Genomic DNA, 19,344 nt, shown 5'->3' on the forward strand with positions numbered 1-19,344 from the left:
AGTTTAAGAAACAAAGACACAGACTCCCTTGCTCGGGAGATGGAACGGCCCTGCCCGGAACACGCCGTGCCCAGCGGACACCTTTTCACTTTGCGACCACTCAGCCGGTAGAAGGGAGACGCGTGTGAGCGAGAATGTGACCAAGAGTCCTCGCGGTCCGGTGGTGCCCGGGCTCAAAAAGGGCCGGACCGAGCACTGACAGCCTGCCCCCAAGGCCTGAGCTCCGGACTACTCGAGCAGCTCGAGTGATAGGATTACCCAGGGCACCTGAGGACCCGGTAGTGCTCGGGGTCCTTAAGAGCGGACCGAACACCACGACCACCACGAAGGGCTTCGGTCAGACGTTACCGCACGCACGGTACTCCTTTCTACGAGCCGCTCTGTCGTTCTGGAAAAAAGCCGACACGCGGCAGGGTTTTTGCGTGCCAAGAGACCACCTCACCGAGCAGATTAAAGCGCAAGAGCCCCCGAGAATGACTCGGGAACATAAATTTACTGAAAGCAGACTTGTCTGAACATAACCACTCACCGGACAGCCGTCGGCCTTCCGGCCAGCCGACCCAGAAGGGGTTGATTCCGAGCTCGGGGGCCCGGGGACTTGATCCTTTCAACGGAGCGCCCGAGCGCCCAGAGTCATACGAGGCTCCTAGGGTCGGGTGATCTCGACCACCCAAGCCTAGGCGGTAGGACCACCCGAAGACCCTTGGGGCCGACCAGAGACCGGGGCATTGAAGCCCTCGCGGCCGAACTGCTTGTGATTGCCGACCTGTGACTTAAGAGAGAGAATATATAATTTCTTTGTCTGGTGCGCTCTGTTAGTGCGGTACTTGCCATAGACTGCTCTCGTTTTTTCGACCCGAGACCTCTCGAATACCCGAACCGGCAGACAAAGGCGGACAGAGGCATAACCTAGAGGTCCTATGGTTCGGTGGCGCCCGGGTATGACAGGCCAGACCGAGCACCGACAGCCCGCTCCGAGGGCCTGAGCTCCGGCCTACTCGAGCAGCTCGAGTGATGGGATTACTCAGAGCGCCCCGAAACTCGGTTAGTGCCCGGGAGCCCGTCACGACACCGAACACCACAGCCTACCATGTCGGACGTAAGTCAGCGGCGACTGCTCGCATGTATACCGATTGGGATTCTTTTGTCAACGGGAAAAAATGAGAGAGCGAACTTTTTCTCGCACAACCGAGCACCTCACCAGACAGATTAAACATAGGGAATCCAGAGATATAATTTGACATAGTGATTGCTTATTAAAATACTGAATGTACGATATTTACAAGGTTGGGTGACAGCAATTTACCACACGGGGCGAAGCCTCCAGACTGCTCGGGCGGGGAGAAGCCCCCGGCCTTATCAACCTGAACCGCGAGCTTGACCGTCTATGGGTAGAAGCGTCGAAGATGCTCGATGTTCCACGGATTCGGGAGTGGCTGCCCTTCCTCCGTAGCCAACCTGAAAGAACCTGCCCGGGGGACCGCGACTACGGTGAAAGGACCTTCCCACACAGGGGACAACTTATTCATTCCTTCGCGCGACTGGATGCGTCGGAGAACTAGGTCCCCCACCTCGAGAGACCGGGCTCGGATGTGGCGCAGATGATAACGCCGCAGACTCTGCTGGTACTGAGCCGCCCGGACAGCAGAACGCCGCCGGCGCTCTTCCAGGTAGTCTACGTCGTCGCGCCTTTGATGCTCCTGCTCGCCCTCAGAGTATGCGTGTACTCGAGGAGAGCCTAGAGTAAGCTCGGAGGGGAGGACCGCCTCGGCGCCGTAGACGAGGAAGAAAGGAGTTTCCCCGGTAGCGCGGCTTGGCGTAGTCCGGTTGGCCCATAGCACGGCTGGCAGCTCATCCACCCATCCCTTCCCGTGCTTAGCGAGCACGTCATAGGTCCGGGTCTTGAGGCCCTTTAGTATCTCCGCGTTGGCACGCTCGACCTGCCCGTTACTCCGAGGATGAGCGACGGAAGCGAAGCAAAGCTTGATGCCAAGATCCTCGCAATAGTCCCCGAACAAGGCACTAGTGAACTGGGTGCCGTTGTCGGTGATGATCCGATTGGGGACACCAAAACGGCTAGTGATGCCGTGGACAAACTGGAGCGCCGTGCTTTTGGTCACCTTGATGACTGGGACTGCCTCCGGCCACTTGGTGAATTTGTCGATAGCGACATATAGGTACGCATAGCCCCCGACTGCTCGGGGGAATGGACCCAAAATGTCCAAACCCCAGACCGCGAAAGGCCATGACAGGGGAATGGTATGGAGAGCCTGAGCTGGCTGGTGAATCTGCTTTGCATGGAACTGGCATGCCCTGCAGCGCCGAACCAGCTCGGAAGCATCCTGGAGAGCTGTGGGCCAGTAGAAACCTTGCCGGAAGGCTTTCCCGACCAGCGTGCGGAACGATGAATGGCCACCGCACTCGCCCTCGTGGATCTCAGCGAGAAGATCGCCGCCTTCTGCCCGAGAGATGCATTTTAGGAGGACACCTCCTGCGCTACGTCGGTAGAGATCCCCGTCTACTATGGCATAGCGTTTGGACTGCCGAGCAACCCTTTCGGCAGTCGCCTCATCCTCGGGTAGGAACCTTTCTTTCAAGTACCCTCGGATGTCAGACATCCACGAGGCATCTTGAGAACATTCGGTGAGCACAGCGCACTCGCCGGACGGCGGCGCCCTGACGGGGTTTCCCACTGAGGGCACCGCCGGGGTCCCCTGAATTGAGTTCGAGGTTTCCCCTTCATCCTGTTCGGCAGGCAGGACGGAAGGCCGTGCGAGTCTTTCTTCAAAGACTCCGGCAGGGACGTGCGCACGTGATGAGGCCAGGCGAGAGAGCTCGTCGGCCGGAGCGTTGTCGCGGCGAGGGATATGCCGTAATTCGAGGCCATCGAAGCGTTTCTCGAGCTTCCTGACTGCGGCCACGTACGCCGCCATTTGAGGATCCGTGCACTGGTACTCCTTGGAGACCTGGTTGACGACCAGCTGGGAGTCCCCCTTGACCAGGAGGCGACGAATCCCGAGCCCCACCGCAGCCCGGAGGCCGGCGATGAGACCTTCATACTCCGCCATGTTGTTGGATGCGCGGAAATGCAACTGTACGACGTACCGGAGCTCTTCACCCGTTGGGGAGGTGAGAACCACTCCGGCCCCTGCGCCTTTCAGCGAGAGGGAGCCGTCGAAGTGCATGACCCAGTACCCGGGCGCGTCGCGCCCGGGATAGGCAGAAAACTCTTCTGGGTCGACGCAGGGGACGGGCGTCCACTCTGCCAAGAAGTCGGAGAGCGCCTGGCTTTTAATTGCCTGGCGACTAACGAAGTGTAGATCGAACTCCGCCAGCTCTACTGCCCATTTGACAATGCGCCCGGTGCCCTCCCGGTTCCGGAGAATGGGTCCCAGTGGATAAGTGGTAACCACTGAGATTTTGTGCGCCTGGAAGTAGTGGCGCAGCTTCCGGGAGGCGACGAGCACGGCATAGAGCAGCTTCTGAGCCTGAGGATACCTTGTCTTGGCTTCCCGGAGGACCTCGCTGACGAAGTACACCGGTCGCTGTGCCCGGCGGGTCCGGACGGTGGCCCCACCCGGGGGGCTGCTACAGCTCCCAGGGTCGGCGGTATGGTCGGGGTTGGCCGGGCATTCGAGCTCGATTCCTTGGCTAGGAAGAGCAGTGTGCTCGGGCTCGACCCCTCGCTCCGGGGGAGCCACGAGGACAGGTGAGTGATCGGGGGCCTCTGGGAGCTGGGACCCAGCACCCGGCCCTGAACACTCGTCTCGCTCCACCACCAATACTACGCTCACAACCTGAGGAGTGGCCGAAACGTAAAGCAGCAGGGGCTCACCTTGAGAAGGAGCCACCAAAACGGGTGGCGAGGTAAGGTATTTCTTTAAGTCGCGGAAGGCCTGCTCGGCCTCCGGCGTCAAGTCGAAACGACCGGATTTCTTCAGAAGCTTGAAGAGGGGGAGCCCCCGCTCCCCGAGCTTAGAGATGAAGCGCCCGAGGGCAGCCATGCAGCCGGCGAGGCGCTGGACCTCCTTGAGTCGAACCGGGGGTCGCATTTGCTCGATGGCCCGGATCTTCTCCGGATTGACCTCGATTCCTCGGCCAGAGACCAAGAAACCAAGGAGCTTGCCCGCCGGGACCCCGAAGACACATTTCTCCGGGTTGAGCTTGAGGCGGGTAGAGCGGAGACTGTTGAAAGTCTCGGCAAGGTCCTTGAGCAGGGTGGCGCGGTCTCGGGTTTTGACCACGAGATCGTCGATGTAGGCCTCAACGTTGCGGCCAACCTGCGAGTTAAGTGTGATGCGAATGGCGCGCTGGAAGGATGATCCAGCGTTGCGCAGGCCGAAAGGCATTGACATGTAGCAATAAGTCCCCACCGGGGTAGTAAAAGCAGTTTTTTCCTCGTCCCCTACGGCCATGCGAATCTGGTGATACCCAGAATTTGCATCTAGGAAGCATAAAAGATCACATCCCGCAGTTGAATCTATGATTTGATCAATGCGAGGTAAGGGGAAAGGATCTTTAGGACAAGCCTTGTTAAGGTCGGTGTAGTCCACGCACATGCGAAGCTTGCCGTTGGCCTTCGGGACGATGACTGGATTTGCTAGCCAGTCGGGGTGGAGAACTTCTCGGATAAATCCGGCGTCGAGGAGCTTGCGGACTTGTTCGCGGATAAACTCCTGTCGTTCTGGCGCCTGCCGCCGGACCTTCTGCTTCACTGGGCGGGCGTCCGGACGCACGGCCAAGTGATGCTCGATCACCTCCCTAGGGATCCCGGGCATATCGGACGGTTGCCAGGCAAACACGTCTACGTTAGCCCGGAGGAAGGCGACGAGCGCGCTTTCCTATTTGCTGCCCAGGTCGCTGCCGATACGGACAACCTGGGTAGCGTCTTCGCCCACCTTGACCTCCTTCGTTGGAACAGTCGTGTCGGCGGCGAGTCGGGGTCTGGATGAAGAGGGTCCCGGGCCCCCTGAAGAGCCATCAGCCTCGGCTTGCGCTGAGACTAGGGCCATGTAGGTTTGTTCGGCGCAGGAGACAGCGCCACCGGAGTCAGCGATCACGGAGATAGAGCCTGCGGGGCCGGGCATCTTAACCGTAAGGTATGCATAATGCACGGCCATCATGAACTTGGCGAGCGCCGGACGCCCGAGGATGGCGTTGTAGGGGAGAGGGAGCTCCGCGACATCGAAGAGGACGCACTCCGTACGAAAGTTGTCCCGGCTCCCGAACGTGACAGGCAACTCAACCTGCCCGAGGGGCAGGGAGTGTCCGGGCGTTACTCCACAGAAGGGGAGCGACGGCTTTAGGCGTCGGGAGGGTACTTGCAGCTTCTCAAAAGCCTCTTTGGAAAGGAGGTTGAGGCCGGCACCACCGTCGATCAGCACTCTGCCGACTTTGACATTGCAGACAGTGGGAGATACGACCAGAGGTAGCCGCCCCACAGCTGCAGTACTGACGGGGTGGTCGGCCATGCTGAACGTGATCGGAGCATCCGACCACCTCAGGGGTCTTGCGGCCTCCTCGCTCGGGGTTGCCGAGCATACTTCGCGCCGCATGACCTTGATGCCACGGCGCGAGCAGGGTGTGTAGGCGCCTCCGTCGATGAAGGCAACCGCATGCTCGGGCTCCTGGAAGCCGAGCTCGGCATTGTTGGGAATGACCTCGGTATTGCCTCCCCCGCGAGACTCGTCGCGCTCCCTCTGGCGCTGCTCCACGAGTCCCTTGACCGTACGACACTCTGTGAGGTCGTGCCATCTGGTCAGGTGTATGGGACACCATTTACCTGGCTCGGGCCCCGCGGGAGCGGGGACCCTCGCGGGAATAGGAGCCTGGCCAGGGGCCGGGGCTCTTGCTGGAGCTGACGCCCTAGCCGGCGCTGGGGCCCTCGCGGGCGCAAAGGCCCGAGAAGGAGCCCGAGCAGGGGCCCTGACGGGGCGCCGATCGGCATCCGGCCGACGCTCTTGCCGGCGATCGGGCTCTTGTGGCTCCCCGTGAGCGGGGACTTGGGCTAGCTCAACGGGAGCAGCCTCGCGCTTCCTCCTCTTTTTCTTTTCCCGCTTATCAGAGCGGGAAGAACTTGGTCGATCGGAAGCGGGGCGAGGAGCATGCCATGCCCTGGCCTCCGCAGCTTTGGCGCACTTATCGGCCAGTGCGAAAAGTTCCGCAGGGGTCTCGATCTCGTGCGTACCTAGCTTCTCGAGCATCCGCTCATCACGTACGCCCTGCCGAAAAGCAACAATAACAGCATGGGGGGCCACTCGCGGAATAGTGTTGCGAACCTGGCTGAAACGCTGTATGAATCGACGCAGCGTCTCCCCTTCCTGCTGTTGGACGGCGTGGAGGTCGCACTCCAGCCCGGGACGTGCGAACGTACCCTGAAAGTTGGCCACAAATTGGTGGCACAAGTCGTCCCAGGAGCTGATAGATCCCGGGGGTAAGTTCATAAGCCAGGAGCGGGCGGAACCCCTCAAGGCAACATGAAAATAATTTACCATCACCTTTTCGCTGCCTCCGGCCGCTTGGACGGCCGTCGTGTAGATCTGGAGGAACTCGACGGGGTCGATGGACCCGTCGTACTTCTCCGGCAGCTCGGGGCGGAACTTGGAAGGCCACCTCACCCGACGGAGCTCGGTGGTGAAGGCACGGCAACCGGTGCCGTACCCCGCAGCACGAGCGGGGGTTCTTGGTGGAGAGGAACGGCGAGCCGGGGATCCCCGGTGGTCGTGGACCGGGAGAGAGGAAGCTTGGTCCTCTGCCCCAACCCCCTGCCGGGTCTCCCGCTGGCGCTCGAGAGTGACCCGGGCATCCTCGTGGCCCCTTCGCTCGTCGAGACGCAAACGGAGGTCCCGGGCCTCGGATACGTCCTGGGGGATGGCGCTCCGCCTGGAGGCCCCTCGGCCCGTGCGGGTGTTGCCCGCTGAGGAGCCGACTCTGGCGGCACCGCGCTGAAAAGTGGCGCGAGGGCTCTCGACCTGCACCTGGCGACGAGCGGTGCCGACCAAAGCAGCGATATCTTGCATCCACCGGCCTTCCGGAGTGTTTGGCGTGGCCCGAATGGGAGGGTGCCTGAGGAGGGCTTGCGCTGCAAGCAAGGCGCTCCCTGGGCTGGCCTCACTAAAAGCTAGCCTGCGCCGGGGCGGCGCTCGACGTGATCCAGAGGCGGACCTAGCGGCCGGGGCCCCGACCATCTGCTGGGGGTCGGAGAGTACGCCGGCAGCGGCGGCGCTGATGGGCCCAGCGCCCTGATCCCCTTGGGCGGGAAAAACCTCCTGGTCGTGGGGCGGCGTTCCGTTACTGGAAGTGGAGCCGGAACGCTGGAGACGGTGCCCACCGGCCATCTTTTCCTGTGGAGAAAAAAAAGGAAACAAACAATCTAGGGATATTCCCCCCTACCTGGCGCGCCAGCTGTCGGAGAGTGAACTCCTGTCGCAGGGATCCCGAGAGACCCCTCTTTAGAGATTCGGCCGGGGGGATGATCCTAGAAAAGCTTGTACGGGAAAAAAGCGGGAACGGAAGTAAATGCGCTGGCTTGCGGGTACACCGGGTTTTTGAACAGGTTCGGGCCGCGCGGGGGCGTAACACCCTACTCCTGTATGAGTGTTATATCTATCCTTGAAGGGGATCCTTCAAGGATATATCTGGTTCTCCAAGGAGAGCTGTTTACAAAGAGCTGGAGGCTCTTATGTTCTAGCTAGCTGGTCTCTTGATCGTCTTGCGATCGGGGGCTGTTGTTTTCTTGTTCTTCGACTGACTCTCCTCTCCTTCCTCTTTTGTTCGGTGTCCTCCATCCTTTCCTTTTATAGATGCGCCGACCTCGACATATCCTGAATGGGAAAGAGGGGACGCGAATGCCCAGGTGCCACGGAGAAAGGCGTAATCATTTCATTTTGGCGAAGTGACAGGGGCGGTGGAGGAAGGCGGCGTGCATTCGACCACCAGCCGCTGCGGAAGCTTCGGGGTGCTCTGAAAAGGGCCCACCGGACAGCCTCAGAGGTGCCCGGTGCGCCCACCCTGTCTTGTTCTCCTGCCAGGGCAGGGTGGCAGGCCGAGCGCTTCGATTCTGGTGACGTTATCCCGAGGCGCGCAGGCGAAAACGGGACGGGACCCGTGCATTTAATGGACCCACGCCCCCCTGCCATTGCATGGCAGGGTCTGACACTGGGGCGTGGGCAGCCGAGAATGTCAGGATGTCAGAATGTCAGGCCACGCGCGCCTATTAAATGCGGCATCGGGCCCTTGACTGGATGACACCCTGACGACGGGGCCCTTCGAGTCTTTGAACGAGCTTGCGCGAACCTTCGGGGGACTGAGTCCTCGGGGGCTGCCACGTGCAGCCCCGAGCACTCTCTCCCGAGCACTTCAGCGGGACCTTCGGGGCACCGAGTCCTCGGGGGCTGCCACGTGCAGCCCCGAGCACTCTCTCCCGAGCACTTCAGCGGGACCTTCGGGGCACCGAGTCCTCGGGGGCTGCCACGTGCAGCCCCGAGCACTCTCTCCCGAGCACTTCAGCGGGACCTTCGGGGCACCGAGTCCTCGGGGGCTGCCACGTGCAGCCCCGAGCACTCTCTCCCGAGCACTTCAGCGGGACCTTCGGGGCACCGAGTCCTCGGGGGCTGCCACGTGCAGCCCCGAGCACTCTCTCCCGAGCACTTCAGCGGGACCTTCGGGGCACCGAGTCCTCGGGGGCTGCCACGTGCAGCCCCGAGCACTCTCTCCCGAGCACTTCAGCGGGACCTTCGGGGCACCGAGTCCTCGGGGGCTGCCACGTGCAGCCCCGAGCACTCTCTCCCGAGCACTCTGTTTCTACCTATCTTGCAGGGTGGTGATATGCGGTGGACGGCCGGTCTGGCCTCGGGACTTAGGGACCCCTGGTTCTAAATACACCGACAGCGTGGGTCCATTAATTACACGGGTCCTGTCCCGTGTCATCCGGGGTATCTCGGGATAACGTTGCCAGGATCAAAGCATCCGCCTGCCACCCTGCCCTGGCAGAGGAACGAGACAGGGTGGGCGCGCCGGGTGCCTCTGTGGCTGCCCAGTGGGCCCTCTCAATGGCGCCAGGGCGTCCACAGTGATGGGTGGTCGGACGCGCGCCGCGTTTTTCCACTGCCCCTGTCACTTCGCCTAGAGGGAATGATGACGCCTTTCTCAGCCGTGGCGTCTTGGAACATGTGCCCCTTCTTTCCCATTTGGGGTATGTCGTGGCCGGCGAGTGCATAAAAGGATAGGCATAAAGAAAGAGGACGGGAGGAGGAATCGAGAACACAGACCAAGACAACCTGAACACACGAGAAAACATCCGAAGACAGATCGAGACGATCGAAGGCATCATCCGAAGAACACCGCAAGTGAGCTTGAGCAGAGCTAGAACAAGGGAGCCTCAAGCTCTCAGTTAGATAATATATTCTTGTAACCAGATATATCCCTGAGGAATCCCCTTCGGGGAAGGATATTGCATCCACACAGGAGTAGGGTATTACGCCTCCGTGCCGCCCGAACCTGTCTAGACTCCGGTGCATTTATTTCTCTTTGCACTAGGACGACCATCCCCCACCACCAGCCGTTGCATTTATTTCCAGTTCCATTTATTTCTCCGACGAACTCATTCAGGATCATCCCCCGGCCGAATCTCTAAAAAGGGGTCTCTCGGGATCCCTGCGACAGGAGTTCATCCTCCGACAGTCTACTACCGCAATAGTAATAGTTACCGACACTATTTATTGCCTTGTTCGAATCATTACATTTTTAAGATCTCGGAGGTGATAATTAATAGGTGAGCGTGAAAGAAACAAGAGCAACAAACACTGCTATTTTTCATATAAAACGAGAGCATCTGGAGACATGTGCTATCATTTAATTGAGCCCGAGTCTGCAGACGCGCGTGGATCTACAGTAGTATCCGCGTCTCAAAAATTAAGTGAAATAATAATAGAATATGCAAGAAGAATCAATAATTAAATAAGTATTAAATAGAGTATAAGCGGCCAAGATAAACCATATACGGTCACCACCAGTCCACCATATGGTTTTGTATTTGCCCCATCAAACGACAGGCGATACTGCTCCGCTGGCCTACTACTAATACCGGGTGCCGTTTCAGCCTTCGTCCGTCGTCTCCAACACCGCACACACAGACACCACAAGGGAGGGGGGAGGCGCAGAGATCCGCCCATGGCGGCCGTGAGCGTGGCGGCGGGGGGTGACGAAGCCCGGTGGTACATGAAGAGTTCGATGCAGTCCTCAATGTCATAGGTCAGCTCACGCAGAGGCATCCGTCCCCTCAGGTTCACCACCCATCCATCCGTCCGAGGGTCAAGCTTCCTCCGTGCAGAGGAGTTAGCTTGGTCCCTGGACGCATGGGGTGCTGCAGGGGCGCGATCCGGGAGCTGAGCTGACCTGCGACATCGAGGTCTACTCGACCTCTTAGCGCGCTGCCATACCACCTCAGCGGCGTCGGCGACGGGTTCATGGTGAGTTCTACGCGGGGATCTAGAGCTTGGTGGCGATAGAGGCCCCAGGGAGGACGAGATCGTCGAGGGGTAGGGAGTCGAATCTGGAGGTGGTTCCCGTTGTTGGAAGTCAACCCTTGCCATGGATCTTGGGGTACCGTAAAATCGGTGGGGATTTCCACTTTAGATCTTCGGAATCAGTGAGTATCTCGAGCTCTTGATTGATTTCGCGTAGCTTGTGAAGGGTATGCTCTTTCAGATCGACGAAGCAGAGTATCGGCTGGCGGTGATGTAGGAGCAGCGGCTAATCCGCAAGCTTATTTAGGCAGCTGTTGACAGAGATCGGAGTAGATCAAATGAATGCGACAAATATGGTAGAAAGAAAATTGGTTGATCACACCATCGCTGAATTCTTTGTTGTACACAGTACATGATAGGGATAAAATTGTGGTCAACGGAAACCTACCTTGCAATTGTAGTCACAAAAACATCCATGCTACTCAAAGCTAGAGCAGTCAACATCTCAGATCTAAACGACCCTACAACCTTTCTTGTTTGATTTTCAGCAAGATCCTTCAGACTTTCTTGTTTGATTTTCACTATTTGCAAGTTTATCATCATTTCCAAGGACCAGTTATGGTTCTCGAGTACAGTGCATTGAACGGAAAATTAGTTGATGTCAGAACTAGAACAATTTAGTGTGTGTTTGGTTGAAGGACGAGGTTAAATGGAATAGGGCATCCTTGTGATTTTTGATAAGATGATCCAATTTTCTGTTTGGTTGGTTGGATGGGATGATCTAATTTTCGTTTAGTTGGAGGGATAATAGTGGATAGGATGAGCTAATTTTCTGTTTGATTGGAAGGATGAGATATGCTGAGTTGGTTGTGATGATCTCTTTATTAATGAGTGGTGAACTTACCACACTCATTGGCTCATGCTGTTGGGCCTGCATTCTGTGTGCTAGTCACTTGATCCGTTTGAAGTGCATGAAGCTGCATAGTGTTCCTATAACATTATTACTCTTCAATCCAATTTCAAATCATTTTCTTGGGCAATTTATCGGGTGGGTTTTTGTGAAGATGTTCCACAGTGATTTCTCTATTTCAAAGGTTGTGAGCCTTAGGATGCAAAGTGTAGTTTAGATATTGTAACTTGGTTAAGTTAGGCTGTTACCAATTTTTGTGTTTGGCAGCTCTAGTTAAAAAAAATTACTTTTAGCTGGATTAGACATATTAGATGGGTTGGCAACATAAAAAGAACACAGAGTGCTAGTTGTGTTAGATGGTCTTTTAGGGGGAAGAGTTAGTTTAATCATGTATTACAGGGTTAAAAGGTTTTGACCGGATTAACGCGGCATAACTCACAGGTGTTTGACAGGTTAAGTCCCCTTGTCCACCTCATATCCTGGAACAAAAGTAGTCTACGATAGCCCAGATTTCAACTTTAACAGAAGTCATTGTGCATTTGTCTTGCTGGCTGGGTTACTTTGAATACATTTCATCCGACTACCAATGCTGTTATTTTGCATTATATGGTTGAATGTTTTTTTTTTTTTTTGCTCCATATAGTTGAAGTATGTATGAATGTGTAAGTCATGATTATGTTGTTTGTAATTGAGCCTACTAAGTAAGGCATAAAATGTATACATGTACTTTATTGTTACTGGTGCCGTCTGTAGAATAAGATTAGGATATTTTGAAGTTAGCGCTATCTGAGAATATTTGAATAAGTACGACAGCACAGAAGACTGATGTAGATGAATCATGTAGGTCCAGCTTCAGCGATCATCCATTGCATATTTACGTTGTATATCTCCAAGACGCAGATTCAAAGGATTGCTGATGATAGAACTGAAATAGATATATTTTGTTATCTGATTCCATTTGTGCAGTGGATCCTACTCTGGAAACAGAACTATATTTGTAGAAGGTTATCTGAGTCTAAGAGCTTTTGCCCAGCTTAATTTGAAGATGTTTCCAGTTATTTTTGGAAAGTCAGAAGTTGTAGTACACACTAACTTTTCCTTTTTTTATTCTTTCTTGATTTTCTCCAAGACGAGAGACGATGAGGAGAGGTGCCCAATGGCACTTTGTTTCTGCTGTGCCACGCAACATCGATCATTTGTGCCACATGGCACCAATGGCCCCATGTCAACACTGTTGGAGCGCTCTTGAATTTCACTTTATGTATGCAATTTGAAGCACCGCCCTTGCAAGGGCAAGAGCAAGCAGCATGAGGGCACAAGCCGCGAGCAGGAGGAGGTGTTGCTCACGATACCCGTCAATGTGGTACTTGTCTGTCACATCCAGTTTTAACGGATAAAATTAAGTGCGGTTTATATATATTTAGAAAGTTCAACATATATAAGGATATCACATGTGAAATAACAAAAGTAATACTCTTAACTTATAACCGATTAACTTTACATTAAAGATTTCACTTAAACAACATATTAGCTAAACGACAGTAACTAAATATGTACATGACACTTGTATATGTTCAATATTACTAAAATAAGTTCATTATCACCGTTGTATATGTCTACTAAATATGTACATGACACTTCCCTAACATCCCAAATGCATGACTAAGCAATTCTGTCGGAGGGTTAACTCCTGTCGCAGGGATCCTGAGGGACCTCTTTTTAGAGATTCGGTCGGGGGGATGATTCTGAATATGTTTGCCGGAGAAATAAATGGATATGAATGCGATGGCTGGCGGGGTGGAATGATCTAGTGCGGAATGAAGTAATTGCACTGGGGGTTTAGACAGGTTTGGAGGCCGCATGGAGGTGTAACACCCTACTCCTGTATGGATACTATAAATGCCCTGAGAATGTCCCTCGAGGATGTTGCTGGTTACAAGAATATTTGTCTATCCTAGAGCTTGAGGCTCCTTGTTCTTCGGTCTGTGTATATTTGCTGGCTTTGGGGGCTCTTGGACTTCTCGATCTTCTCTTCTGTCTCGCCTCCACTTCAACTTCTTTCACCTTGTCTTTGTCCATGCTGCCAGCTGCTTTAAATACCCGCCGATAGTAGCGTGCCCCGAATGGGAGGGCACGAGTTCCAAGGCACCATAAATGGAAAGGGCGTCATCATAGCCTCTGTGCGAAGTGACCGGGGGTTGAAAACGCGCCCTGCGCCCGGTCATCTGTCGCCATAATGGCAATGGCAACAGGCGCCGTGGAGAGGGCCCACCGGGCGGCCGCAGAGCGGCCCAGCGTGCCCGCCCTGTCTTGTTCTCCTGCCACAGCAGCGCGGCAGACGGAATGCCTCGGCCCTTACGACGTTATCCTGAGGCGTGCCGGATGGCACGGGATGGGACCCGTGCATTTAATGTCCCCACGCCCTTCTGCCAGAATATGGCAGGGACTGACACCGAGCGTGGCGGGAGCAGTTGGAGGTGACAGGCCACGCGCACTCTTAAATGCGGCATTGGGCCTTTGACTGGCTGACACCTCATCCCTGGACCCCTGTGGGGGCCACTGTCAGGGGGCTTCCTGGTCGTCGGGGAACCGAGTGCTCGGGGGTCACTGTTCACCTCCCCGAGCACTCTCTCCCGAGAATGCCCTTCCTCGATCCTCAGGGAACCGAGTGCTCGGGGGCTACTGTTCACCTCCCTGAGCACTCTCTCCCGGGCATGCTTGTACGGATCCTCGGGAAACCGAGTGCTCGGGGGCCGCTGCGTGCAGCCCCGAGCACTCTCTCCTGGAACTTCCTTCAGTGGGCCCTCGGGGTACTCGGGTGCCCGGGGGGCTACTGCTCGTAGCCCCGGGCACACCCCTCCCGGTACTTGGTCTTCACAGATCATCGGGGAACCTGAGTACTTGGGGACCACTGACTGTGGCCCCGAGCGCCATCTCCCGGGATTTAGTCTTTTTTACCTCGCGGAGGTGTCCCCGCAGGATGACGCCACGTGGCGGATTGCTGGCCTGGCCTCAGGATTCGGGGACCCCTGATTCCTGATTCACCGACAAATTCTACCCAAGAGATTCATATCAACTATCATTCAGGCTTCAAGGAATATAAAGAAAGAACTAGGTAAATCTTAATATAGGTGACTACCCATCAGATTAACAGACACTACATGCAATTTGTAAAACAAAACATTTAAAAATATAGGTTCAGCCGGCCGGGAAGAAGAGGGGCTTCCCCACCGCTGACGTCACTGGCTGCTGCAATTTTCGGCTGCGGGACGGCCTGGGGGAGCAGTACATTCCCCAGGTGCTGCGGAGCAAATGGGAAGACTGGCGGCGCGACTGGTTCTACATCAACATCAGCCCCCATGACCGCCTTACATTGCCGGAGAGGGCGACGGAGCCCCAGAGGCCGACCTGGGAGGCGCCGACGCAGGCGGACGCGCGGATGGAGCCGGTCCTGGAGCGCATCGACTTCTTGCGCCAGGCCGGGCTCACTTCGGTGATGGTGGTGGCGAACTATATGCGTCGCAGCCGAGCGCCTCTGCGGGAGCGGGCCTGGCCCTGCTGGGTGTACACGGGCCCCCAGGACATCACCATGACCCAAATCGGCGTGGAGTGGGACCTGGACAGGGCGGCTCTGAGGGGCCTGCTCCGGGTGATGACCGGCGTGGGGGCAGAGCTCCCCTGGAAGGAGCTGGCGCTCTGCGCCGACCCGAACCAGGTGGCGCTGCAAGCGACGCTACCGGAGTTCGACGCCCAGGGGCTGGTCGACCGGCCAGGGCGCCGGAACCTCGGGACTATCCAGATTCCCGGGGTGGACGAGGCGACCAGCCGTGCTCCGAGTGCCCCCGGTGGGGACGCCGCCAGAAGCAGGCCGCAGACGAGCGGCGAGGAGGCCGCAGGCGACCCGGCGCAGACCGGTGGCCTGGGCGCCGTGGGGGGCGGGCCGCAGGCTAGCCGTGGGGCTGCTGCAGGCAGCAGCTGCCAGGCCGGAGGAGGAGGCGCCGCCGACAGTGGGGCGGCGACAGCGCCGTGGGACAAAGGGAAGCGCCCCCGGACTTTTGTTCCTACGCCAACGTCCTTGTTGTCGCCGTCGCCTGGCGAGAAGGAGAGAGGCCGGGGTGGCCAATCGTCCAACGTGGGGCCGGTGACGGGGGTGGCATCTGTGGTTCTGGAACCAGACCTTGATCTGCTTGGGCTCGGTCTGGAACCCGGAGACCACACGACGGCCCCGCAGAGCCCCCCGCGGAAGAGGAGGAGGGAGGATTCCGGGCCAACGCCGTTGGGCCCGGAATACAGGATCCTGGAATCGAGGTGGCAATACCGAAGACCCAAATCTGCGTAAGTTTCCCCCATTTTCCCTGAGCATGCCTTGCCTGGAGTGAGTTCGGAGACTGACCTCGTTTTCTTTTTTAGGCTGCCTACGGACGCTGCCGGAGACCAAGGACGGCCGGAGGCACCGGGGCCGGCTCCAACCCCCGAGCCGAGCGCACCGGTGGAGCCGGAGCCGCTGAGCGCACCGGCTGAAACAGAGCCACAGGCGCCGCCCTGCCCCGAGCCGATGGCAGAGGCCGCGCCCAAGCAACCGGCCCCGGCAGAGCCCGCCTCGAGCACATCGAGTGCGGGGCGGATGGCCTCGTTGATGGCGGTGCTAGCGTGACGGTGTTCGGGGACCCCGAGCCCCTTAGAGAGGGCTCGCAGGGGACCCAGCGCCCAGCCGTCGTCCTGCCAGCCTGCAGAACCCCTTCTGGACGTGCCAGGAAGCGCCCGGGAGGTGATCGGGCGGCTGGAGGCGACCGTGGCGGGGGAGAGGATGCTTCTTGAGGCGGGCCGCGCCGCCCTCTTTGAGGAGAGGGAGAGGCTAGCCGAGGGCAGGCGCCTTTTTGAGGCCCGCGTCGCCGCGGCGCGCACCGCCAACGAGAGTGAGCGGTGCGCGATAGAGGCGGAGCGAGAGGCCTTAGAAGAAATACGTACGGAGGCCGTGCAGGAGCAAGAAGAAGCCGCCCGCCTGGCCGAGACATCGCGGTAGCAGGCTGCCGAGGCACTCGCCAGGGAGAGGCTGGTGCAGGCTCAGGAGGAGGCGGTCCTGTCTCGCGAGAGGACGGTGGAGGCCTCCCAGGCGGACTTGGCCCGCCAGAAAGGTGAGGCTGATTAGATCCATGCCGGACTCCAGCGTCGGGAGGAGGAGCTCCAGCGCTGGGAGGAGGACGTCGCGATCCACGAGACCGACGTCGGCATCACGGCGTCGGATCTGGACGCCCGGGAGGAGCTACTGATCCGCCGGGAGACGGAGGCTGCCGAGGCGTTGGTGGCCTTAGCTGCTCGGGAGGAGCGGGCCGCCATGTGGGAGTCAGGGCTGACCGCCCGTGAGCAGGACCTCTCTGCTCTTGCCGAGCAGGTGAAGCAGGCTAAAGCCCAGGCGCCCGGCGCCGCCTCGACCAGCGCGGTCGAGGGACTGAGCCTCGAGGAGCGGCTGCAGAGCATGAAGGATGAGCTCGAGACCACCAGGGCCAAACGGGCCAACGTGAAGCTGATGATGGAAGACATCCTTCGGTAAGCACGGAGGTCCGTGAGGGTGGCCGGGCTCGGGCGAGTCCATGTTGGAGCGAAGGGGACGGGCATCGGCCACATCGCCCTTGGCTTCAAGAAAATCAGCCAGCGACTCGAGGCGCTTCCCCAGGTCGTGCAGGAGCTAGCCGCCCGGGAAGGGCGTGGCTTGGCCCAAGCGGTGGCCGAGCACGTCCTGGCTTGCTACCGGCGCCGGGATCCGAACTTCTCGCTGGAACCAGCTCGGGAAGGGGTGGTCAAGTCCGGGGAGGAGGCCGCCCGGGAGGCAGTCCGGGGCGTCGCCGCCGAGGTGGCGGCTTGCTTCACGCGGGAGGCGCCGCCGATTTCGGACCTGGGGAGCAGCGGCGAGGAGGCCCCGCTATCTTCTGAGCCTGATGGCTCTGACTTAGATTAGGCTTTTGTGATTTTCTTTTTCTTTGACTTGTTGTAAATATGGGAGTGATCCCTCAGAATAGCTGTCCTTTCTTATGAATATAATAGAAGCCTTTCTTTGGGATCGCAACTCCAGTGTTCTTCCAAGTGCTTGATGAAGTCTCTGTTCATTTCACTTGATGTCCCGAGGAGTACTCAGTCAGACCGAGCCCGACCTTTCCCTCCCCGAGAACGAAGTTGCCCCGACCACTCGTCGCCCGAGCAGTGAGGCCTTCTTTGCGCGTTCAGGCCCCGAGCCCTCCCGAGTCCGCAGCGGCTAGTTCAAAAGACGAAGGCACGAACTTCCTTGCTCGGGAGATGGGTCGATCCAGCACGGAGCACGCCACGACCAGTGAACACTTTCCCATTTTGTGACCACTCAAACAGGTAGACCGGAGACACGTGTGGGCGGAAATGCGACCAAGAATCCCCACGGTTTGGTGGTGCCCGGGCTAGGACGGACCGGACCGAGCACTGACAGCCCGCCCCCAGGGTCTAGGCTCTCGACCGCTCTTTGCTCGAGCGGTGAGATTACCCGAGAACCCTAGAGGCTCGATAGTGCCCAGGGCCTTTTAAGCGGATCGAACACCACGACTACCATGAAGGACTTCGGTCAGACATCACCGTTCGTACGGTACACCTTTCTACTGTCCGTTCTGTCGTTCTGGAAAAAAGCGGACACGTGGCAGGGTTTTGTGTGCGAGGAGACCATCTCGCTGAACAGATTAGAATACGAGGGCCCTGAGGATAACTCGGGAACAATATATTACTGAATGTAAATTCATATGAATTTAACCACTCACCGGACAGCTGTCAGCTTTTCGGTCGACCGATCCTGGAGAGGTATGCGCTCTGAGCTCTGGGTGCCCGGGAACTTGGTTCCTTTGGCTAGAGCGCCCGAGCACTGGGGAGCGCGATGGGGAGCCCGGGACTAGGCGATACCGACCACTCATGCCTGAGCAGTAGGACCACCCGAGGACCCCTAGGGCCAAGCAGCGACCTGGGCACTGAGGCCCTCACGGTCGAGCTGCTTTTGCTTTTGATTGTTGATCTGTGGTTCAAGAAAAATAGAAAGATTCTTTGCTTGGTGCGCTCTGTTAGTACGGTACTCATTATAGGCTGCTTTTGTTTTTGACCCGAGACCTCTCGAATACCCAGACCGGCGGACTATACAGGCAGAGGCATAACCCAGAGGTCCTATGGTTCGATGGCACCCGGGTATAACAGACCAGACCGAGCACCGACAGCCCGCCCCTGGGGACTACTCTTTGCTCGAGCGATAGGATTACCCGAGAACCCCAGGGACTCGGTGACGCTCGGAGGACTGCCACGACATCGAACACCACAGCCTACCACGACAGGCATAAGTCAGCAGCAACTGCCCGCGCGCATATCGATCGGGATTCTTTTATCAACGGGGAAAATGAGAGAGCAAATTTTTTTCTCGCACAATCGAGCATCTCACCAGACAGATTAAACATATGGTTTCCAGAAAAATAAAATTTGACATAAGAACTGCACATTGATAACATATATATTGTATTGACAATTTTTACAAGACTGGGTGACTTACCCGGTTAGTGGTAGCCCCCGGTCAACTTGGGCAGGGGGTGGGGGGGGGAAGCCCCCGGCCTGGTTGATTTGAGCACGCATACATGCCATCTACGGGAAGAATTTGCGCAGGTGCTCGATGTTCCACGCGTTGGGGAGCGGCTGCCCATCCTCTGCAGCCAATCGAAAGGAGCCTTCTCGTGGGACACCGATCACGGTAAATGGGGCATTCCCACATAGGGGACAGTTTATTCCTTCCTTCGCGCGATTGGACGCGTCGGAGAACTAGATCCCTCACCTCATGAGATCGGGCCCGGATGTGACGCTGATGATAGCGCTGCAGGCTTTGCTGGTAGCGGGCTACTCGAACGGCGGCATGCCGCTGACACTCTTCCAAGTAGTCGACGTCGTCGCGCCTCTGCTGTTCCTGTTCGCCTTCAGAGT

The sequence above is a fragment of the Phragmites australis genome, chromosome 20, assembly GCF_958298935.1.
Source record: "Phragmites australis chromosome 20, lpPhrAust1.1, whole genome shotgun sequence".
NCBI lineage: Eukaryota > Viridiplantae > Streptophyta > Magnoliopsida > Poales > Poaceae > Phragmites > Phragmites australis.